The sequence below is a fragment of the Herpailurus yagouaroundi genome, unplaced genomic scaffold (genome assembly GCF_014898765.1).
Source record: "Herpailurus yagouaroundi ecotype Mexico unplaced genomic scaffold, PumYag 28, whole genome shotgun sequence".
Lineage (NCBI taxonomy): Eukaryota > Metazoa > Chordata > Mammalia > Carnivora > Felidae > Herpailurus > Herpailurus yagouaroundi.
The window spans coordinates 114,848,956-114,858,619 of record NW_024412376.1 but is presented as its reverse complement, the minus strand read 5'-3'; positions in this window follow the sequence as shown (position 1 = coordinate 114,858,619).

Sequence of the window (9,664 nt, the reverse complement as noted above, 5' to 3'; positions counted from 1 at the left end):
CGTGGCCTATTGGTCAATGGCAATAAGTGCGTGAAGAAAGAGGCTGTCTAGTATCCCAAGCATGGGTCTTATTATCTACTTACTAAAATTCATCTGTGCTGAGGTCATTTGCTGGTGAGCATTCACACGGGACATATATGTCTTCCTTATGTACACATATGGAAAATTATTTCCACATACACCTTCTTTAGATCACCTTGTTGCCAATATTCCAACTGTATTTCTCCTCCAAGTCTCAGATCATCCAGCCATACCACTAGCCACAGTCCATGAAGTAGAACAGACTAAAATGTCTGGATATCTTTCTTTCCATGTAAAATGGCCATGGGCATTCAAGTATCTTCCCTGTTTTGTATGGAAAAGGTGATCTATACTTCTGTGGGAATAAATATGACATAAGGCTAACGACTTGTTATACAGAGCTGGAAGTGGGAGTGAGTGGGTGTAGCTATAAAAAGACAACATGAGATATCCTAGTGGTAAGGAAGCTATTCTATATCTTGATTGTATTACTATCAATACCTTAGCTATATATTTTTCCATTGTTTTGTAAATTATTACCTGTGAAAGAAATTTTTTAAATGATCCATGAAATTTATTTCTCTGTATTATTTTTTACAAGTTCATATGAATCTACAATTATATAAAAATAAAAATGCTTAATTAAAATACCATACTTTTCCAATTAAAAAAATACAAAGAAAAAAAAGCCTGAATGAATGTTAAATTGATTTCAAATTAAATTCCATACCCAGGACAACTATATATTTAAAGAAGAAAATATAGTGAAGATATATTTATGTTAATAAAATCTGAGATCTAATGTCAAATGCTCCTCACTAAAGGAAATTCTAGGACATGGAAAAATATCCTAGAAGGAAGTTCTGATATGAAGAAAGAAATGTGAGCAAAAAGGCATATAGAAAACAATTTAAACATTGCTTATGTGTGGGAAGAACATAAAGATAAAAATAAAGTCCTGGACAACTATAGCATACGATGTAGCAGGAAGAGTGTGCCTAATCTGAGTTAGAATATCCTATGTACTCATATTATCTTTGATAGAGTAAAGATTTTATTACTTTTAAACCTGACAAGCCTCAGGAAACTTCATTAAAATAACTGATGGTGAGTATTCAATACATTTAATTTTGGATCTAAAATGAAAAGGGTGGGAATGAAGGTAGGAGAATAGTGTACAAATCATAAATACTGTGACAAAGGAGAAAGAATAAAATGAGAAAATGAGAAGAGGAAGGAGAGAGAAAGGGAAAAATAGAACTACTTCACTGACTGTTATAGAGGTAATAGGCAAAAGAGAAGGGAATTCAAAACATCCAAACCAGACAGAAAAATGTTTTCTAAAATCAAATCCAAAAATAACAAAGAAGACATACCAGACAGAGAAAGTTGGGACCTGGTACCAAAATGAGTCTTATCATAAAGGTAAAGGAAAATATTTTTAAATAGGTTCATAAAGCAAACCCAACTTTATGTTCTATTGAAGAAACTCCCATAAAACCCAGTGATCCAAAAAGGCCAAATATAAAAGTAACAACAAAGATATAGAAGGTAAATGAAAATTGGAAGAAAGCAGGGTTTGAAATTCTGGCATTGGACAAGGTAGCAATCAGGCATCAAGTAAACTAACATGACAAGCCACAACCACAAACAAAGATATAATAGAATATCTAGAAATACTCTAAAGAGTACAGCCATCAGCTACACAAAGCAGAAACTGCAGATGAAGGAAGACAGAGATATAAATACATACATATGAGAAACTTTAACAAACCAATATTAGGACAAAATAAATCAAGAGAACGAAAAATAAGTAAAGGTAAAAAAAAAACCACTAAACAGTAGAATGAGGTAGGACTTATGGATATATAATGAATATTAGTTTCTCATAATTAAGAATATACTTTCTAGGGGTGCCTGGGTGGCTCAGTCAGTTAAGCGTCTGACTCTTAGTTTCGACTCAGGTCATGATCTCAGGATTCGTGGGTTTGGACGGCGCATCAGGCAATGCACTGAGAGTATGGAATCTGCTTGGGATTCTCTTCCTCTCCCTGTCTCTCTTCTGCTCCCCCACTTGTGCGAATGCTCTCTCTCAATAAATAAATAAATAAATAAATAAATAAATAAATAAATAAACATTAAAAAATTTTAAAGTTTGGAAATGCAAACTTTTAAAAATTATTTTTAAGAATTTTTTCTCAATAGCACTTAGGAGATGCAGCTCTCTCTCTCTCTCTCTCTCTCTCTCTCTCGTTCTATTTCTTATAGTAATGATTGAATTATAGAATTTCAAAAAGCCACAGAAAAAAGCAATAGATAACTCAAATATACCTCTGGGTTAAATCTATTGTCACCATTTGGTGAACATCATTAAGACAGTTCTCTATACATAGAGGAGGCTGGCTATATATACATGCATGCATGAATATATGGATGGAGAATAAATAGACAGATACATTTTAAGGTAAGAGCATACTTTAAAAGGTATTTAAGAATCATTAAATGAAAGTAATTCATCTTTCCTAGAATGAAAGTATTAGGGCTGAGTGTTATTTTCTAGTCGATTTTCTTCAATCTGAGCTGTAGAATATTTTCTTCCATTGCAGGAAGGAAAAACCTATTTTGGGTTGAGTATAGCTTTCAAAAATTCCAGGGTGGGGACATACAGATTATATTATAGAGAACTGCCTAATTCCTGAAGTTAGGCAATGCTATAACCCTGCCAGCCTTTCTGTACTGGTTTAGAAGCTATCATATATATGCATGTATACATATACAAATATATATATATGTATATATATATATATACACACACACACACACACACACACACATATATATATATATATATATATACACATAGATATCTATATATCTCTCTATATATCTGTATGTGTATGTGTGTACAAATATATATACAGGGCTTATTCCATTCCATCAGGGTTTGTTTTAGTCTCTTGAGTTTCTGCTCACTTTCTCAGTCCTTCACATTCCTGAAAAGTGACATGCTCAGAAGCCATTCATTCTGGTACCTTCTCTGGTACCCTTAGTATGCAGCACTGTCCAGGCTCAAAGTTTTTACCCCACTTTTTCTATGACAGTGTACTTATAACTCACACATCTCCATCCCAATCCACTTTGAGATGAGAAGGCATTGGTAAGAATTCTTAAGATTAATTCCATTCACCTGCTTATCTCGGTGCTGTTTGTCTGCAGGAGATCCTGACCAGGCAGACCTGACCAAGAAAGAGTTTTTTGTTTCTTTCCTTAATAGCTACATTCTTCCCCGTAGACAGTTCATTTATTTTTCTCTTATTTGATGTTGCTATGTATACATAAAATAAATTTTTATTTTAATATTTTTTGTTTGTTTTATTGTGTATAGGGAAAAGAGAGCATCTATAATTCTGTTCTATTCTCACTCACTCCAGGTTCAGCTTTTAATACCATATTATGTTTGCATGCACGCATGCGTGTACCTGTGCATGCACATACGCACACACACACACACACCACTAGAAGGTGTATGTAGGTTAGCGGTATGAAGCACACTGGTTTCTAAATCCTATTACAGGCATTCACTAGGTTAAATTTTCATTTTGCTCAAAAGGAAAAATGCCCAACAAATTATAATTTATGCTTCCTCACCCTTGTATGAACTTGTGTTGTACATCATTTCAGCCAGGTGTTGGCAAGTTAATCATAATCTGAGCATGTTTCACTAACTTTAACATTATTTCTGAAGTATTGTGAATTCTTCCCCAGTCCAGATCCTCTATCCCAGCTCCGAGAATAACATATAGCAAACCTTGGAGCATTCATTAACTAAACGTTATTCAATGTTTTTTTTAAGCCCACGGTTTTCTTATTATGAATAATTTCTGGATCCACTAAGTAAGCAGAGAACAATAAAAGTCTATAAAACATAATATTAAAATTAAATTAAAATCCCATAATGAGTGACAGCTGAAGGATAATAGTGGATTACATTACACTAAGGCTGGCAGCAGTCTAAAAAATCATTTTTCAGTTTTAATATTCAAATGACATGGCAAGAGCTGCACGTGCCTTATACCTATAACTATTTTACGTTGACATCATTCATCCACATCAAACATTTTGGTATTATAGATCCAAGGCTGGCATCCCACTGACATTCACTCTGGGGAACTTCGGAATGGCACAGGGTGTCCCCAGGGGGAAAGGAGAGTTTGGGTGCCCCAAGCCCTATTTCCGGGAGGGATGACAGGGCTGAGGCACCAGGGAGGGGGGCGGAGCACGCCTGTGAGTAGTGTGAGAGCGACTGCTAGGGTCTCTGCGCGGCTGAGCAGGTGATTATGAGTGTGGTGCACGTGGCTTGTCCTGCGTTCCCGAAGGTGCATTTGCGGGGATGGGGGTGTGCATGGGAGCGGGTTGCACGTGTGTTACTAACTTTGTGCCCCTCTGCCCGCGCCCTGGGTTCCTTTTCTCTGCTGCGAGTGGGAGCGTGGAGTCTCCGCGTGCGCGTGATGGGCTCGTGTTGTGGGAGTGTGCGCTCAACTTTAACTCACGTTTTGGCAATTTGGATGGTTGGGAGAGAATCTCGGAGGGTCTGCGCCGGGATTCCGGGGTGCTCAGTCTATGGCCTCTGCGGGCGGCCGGGCCCCGAGCTCCCAGCTGGCGCGCACCTGTGGACCCTCCCCCCACCGCCGCAGGTCAGTCTCCGCAGCTTCTCCGGAACCCGTCCTGGAAATCCTCCCCTCGCTGGGTGAGGTCCACAGGCGCGCTCCCCTCTCCAGGCCTCAGTTTCCCAAGTCCTCCAAAGAGAACTGCTCAGGGACTCGATGGAAAGCGCCTCGGCCCGTTGGGGGAGGGGGCGGCTGGCTCAACGGGCCCGGGAAGAAAGTGCGGCCCACTCACTGCTCTTGCACGGAGGAGGGGATTTTAGGCGGAGGCTGTGTCAGGTTAGGGCAGATTGGGTGGCACTAATCCGTTTTAGAGAGAAGGCACAAATCTAGCGGCGGTAACGTGCCCATACTTCTGCCCAGGACGAGGTGGGGATATCACTCCCCTCATTCTAACATGCCTTTGCTTTCTCCCATCCGCAGGAGTTCCCTACTATGCCCTGCAAGATGGCCCAGGCTCTTCTAGCCAAGGTGTGGAAATAGGCTCTTACGCTCTGCTGACGTGCTGGCCTGGACAGACACATGGGTTTCAGGGCCACCCTGACTGGAGGAGGCTGTGGAGATATGGAGGCTGCTTGGCCCGCTGTGGAGGCTGTGGGGATGGGGTGGCCCTATCCCACTGCCTGGTGTCTACAACTTCTTCAAGTCCTGGAGCCCCGAAGACCACTGTCCATCCAAGGCTCCCACCACTCCAGGAGGGGTAAGTCTGGCCCTGCCAATGTGGGTGCTGTGGGTGTGGACAGATTCAGGCTGCCTGTTGTCAACACCACACACGTTTGTAGGAATACTGGAAAACTCTTGCGGGAACTTCCTCCAGAGTTCACTTGTTCCGGACTGGCTTGTCATTCTTAAATGATGCTGATTTAGGAAGCACCTAATTTAAATTCGCTAGGCCTATGTGGAACACAAGTGTACCTAGCAGTTCAGATTACATAATTTTGCTTTTATGTTTCTGATAAAACTTGTCCAAAACATATTTTGGCCTATAAACCTCTGTGTTTTGTAAAGTGTTACTGGGGCTTGATTGAGTTTTTGTTGTTGTTTACTTATTTTGACTGGGAGAGAGCGTGAGCAGGGGAGGGACAGAGAAAGGGTGGGAGAGGGAATCCCAAACAGGCTCCACACTGTCAGCTCAGAACCCAGTGTGGGGCTGGAAATCATGAACCTTGAGATCATGATCTGAGCTGAAAGCAAGAGCTAAACACTTCACTGACTGAGCCACCCAGGTGCCCCTGAACTGATTTTTAGTTTTTCCTTCTTCTCCTTCATCTTTTTTCCCCCTAAAATATAGTGGTCAAATACTTGTCTTTCTAGAGACTGTGATGTATCTGATGCTGTGTACCCTACACTGTTTAACATCAAAATACTAGAGCCCTTCTAGTGTTAAGCACGTAAAACATTAATACATGTCTACCACTAGTTAAATAGGCTGCAGAAACACTGCCTGCTGAAATCCATACTTGAATATTTGCAGCCTAATTAGCATATTAAAAAGTCAGAGTAGGTCTGCATTAAAACAAAAAAAGTTTAACTTTGTTAAACCTGATTGTTACCAATTTTTTTAGACTAGCTGATTTTGCATATTGTGGAGCTCATCCCCAGGGATGTTTACTTTGTTGTTTTAGAGAACTGGTCATGCAGGGATTCTCTGAGGATAAGTAAGGTGCTGGTGAAGGGTAAAGAAGCATTAGCTAAGCAAATGCAGGCTGAGATAAGAATTGTATTGGCAGTCAAAATGTTTAACCAGCTGTCTACCCAACCACACTGGCACCGACCAGTCAGAGGATAATCATGTGGTAAGACTAGGCCTGTGTCCTAGAATGGATCTTAGGAATCCCTTTGGCCTGGCATTAACCCTTTCCTTCCTTGATCATGGGGTATTTTGGAGTCCCAGGGAAGGTATCAAGGCGGCCGAAGCACTGGGGAGTGAGAAGGTCAGGATCTCACAAGTTGGATGCTTGGCAATCAACAAAGAAGTATCTGGATATTTTAACAGATGTGCCAGTGTGTATCTGAATGTCAGCCCTGCATAAGAATGACCTGGCTTAAAGAATAAATCTGGGGAAAGGAACAGAAATCAGGGCAAATGTAGTGTCTTTTTTATTGCATTAAACCAAGTGAGCTTTCTTGTCTTGTAAAAGTTTACTAAGAAATTCCCGTATGGAGGCAGACGTAGAGGACACGGGCGGTCACTGCATTTGCTTGTTTGTTTGTTTTCTTAATTTTTTTTAAGATTTATTTTATTTTTGAGAGGCAGAGAGAAACAGAGCATGAGCAGGGCAGGGGCAGAGAGAAAGTGAGACACAGAATCCGAAGCAGGTTCCAGGGTCAGTGCTGACAGCTCTGAATCCCAACGTGGGGCTCAAACTTACAATCACGAGATCATGACCTGAGCTGAAGGCAGACGCTTAACCTACTGAGCCACCCAGGTGCCCCTTATTTGGATTATGGTGTAACAAAATCTTTTCTGCTTCTGTCGAGGTGTCACTCCCTGAGATTCTTTCTTCTCAAAATTGCTAACTGAAGACCAAGCAAATCACATTTATCTGGGATACAAAGTTAGAATTCTTAAGTTGCGTTCCTCCAGAAGCTAATGCTGACACAGATTTCAGCCCTAGTAGTTTTGGGGGGGAGGTATAGGGAATCCTGCAGGCGAGTCAGGAAGTAATGCAAGGAAGAGAAGGTAGTTTATGTGTGTGGAATGAAGTCAGTTACCACAATAAGAAACTTCATTTTAATTCAGTTTAAGTCCTGACTCAGAATCATCTCTCTCAAGGGGGGGAGAACTCTGTGCTATTTATTTATAGACTAGTTTCTGGGAGGTAATTGATTGACGGCTGCCTCAGGGGGACAAGAGTGGTTTTGATTCACTGGCACTTACTTGTCTCTTGTGAGTACAGGCAAATCCCTCTTCCAGTGTTGGGGGCAGGGGGAGGGGAGGGAAGTGCTCAGATCCAGAAATACAGAAACTGGCACCTGCAAAAGTCAGAGGCATATGGGTGGCTGCAGCCAGTTTCTGTTTCTTTGGAGCTTCTGCTTGAGCTGACCTGCGATGGCCTCAACTATATCTCGGTGGAAAGAATAAACCATTCAGCTTCTTTAGTCAAATTACCTACACAAAATATGGGTTATCCTAGCATTGTGTAGTGACCTAGGTTCAAAACAAGAAACTCAAGATCATGGTGGAGAAATGTTTTAGTGTAGCTTATAAGTAATTTGCAAAGTTCTTCCAAACCTCTTCTCCTAACCCAAGCTTTGTGCTCTGGACAATATGCCTGAGTATGTGAATAGAAAGGGAAGTCCTTGGCGATCTGTGTATGGAGTTGGAACAGTGAGGAATCCCTGTAGAGTGGACATGATTATTTGTGTGAATGAAGAATGCTAGCTTTCAGTGGTAACAATATATATCAGTAGTGGATTGATGAGCTATGGAGGATGTTTTCTCCACTTGAGTATGACGTTTGAATGAATATCTTGCACCGTGGTCTTGAAATGTTTAATAATTCTGGGTGAGACACCCAAATGGGTTAACGGATTTCCCATTTATCTGGAATGTGTTTACTTGAACTAAAGTTATTTTGAATGGAAAAATAAAGCAAAAGATTCATAATCAAGAATCTTGAAGTAACACTTAAAAGCCAATGATAAAAAGACAGCCACTATAAAAATAGATGAGACTTGTAGCTATTCTTTTTAAAGGAGGTAGCTCAGTGTTAAAAAAAAAATAATATTAGCATTAATATCCTGGCATTAGCATGCAGGATAATGTGAACTAAAGTCACAATGACATATCAGTATTGCATCAACTTAAAGGGTTAGCATTAAAATTAACTACAATATTAGGTCTTGCTGAAGATGTACAGAAATAGAAATTTTCATGGATTGGGTGAGAAAAACATCTTGGTTTGCCTAACTAAATCCTTAATTGTCCCAGCATACTTTTTAAAAGGGCTACTTTTTCATTTTTAAAAGTATATTAGTTTGAACAATAAATTATATAGCTAAATTATCTGAACTCTAGGTTGGAGTGGAAATTGGTACAACCACTTTAAAAAGTTTTGTGTTTTTTTTCTCTTGTGTTGGAAATTATGCATACCTTACTTTTTTCTTCCTTTCCTTTCTCTTCTTGAAATTTTCTGTACAAAAGCCATTAAATGAATGCATGGAAGGTAGCTTGCTGCAAGTGGTTGTATTAAAGAGGTTTAATTATTAAAAAAAATTGTATTATTATGATTCCTGTAGCACAAATGGAAGAAAGAACTCTCAGAAAGGTGAAGTTATTTGTTTATGATTTTTCAGTTAAAAGCTGAGTAGAACTGGATATAAAATTTAGTTGTTATTTATAAAAATCTAGGCTCAGGGGCTCCTGGGTGGCACAGTCAGTTAAGCGTCCAACTTCGGCTCAGGTCATGATCTTGCGGTTCACAAGTTGGAGCCCCGCATCCCTCTTTGTGCTGACAGCTCAGAGCCTGGAGCCTGCTTCGGATTCTGTGCCTCCCGCTTTCTCTGCCCCTCCCCCACTTGTGCACGTGCACGCACACTCGCTTGCGCACGCACTCTCTCTCTGTCTCTCTGTCTCTGTCTCTTAAAATAAATTTTAAAAGACATCAAAAATTATTTAAAAAAAGATATAGGTTCAATACTTTCTTTACTGTAATATGATTTCTGGTGCAGTACTTGACATATACCGAGCATTCAATAAGAGTGATTAAGTGAAAACTTAAGATACTGATGGAGCTTCTTTCGTGCTCCAGCAGCACTGTTATTCCTCTATTTCTGTAACTATAGCGTTCTGTTATAAATGACTATCTATGTCTCCCTTTCCTATTGTGCAGAGTTGCTTGAGGGTGAGGAAAACATCTTATGCATCTTTGCATTATTGTTGCCTAACATGATGTCATAAAATGAGTGTGGATTGATCGTAGCTCAATTAAAAAATAACCCACTTGGAAAACCAACGCTGATGTGCATGGAGACAA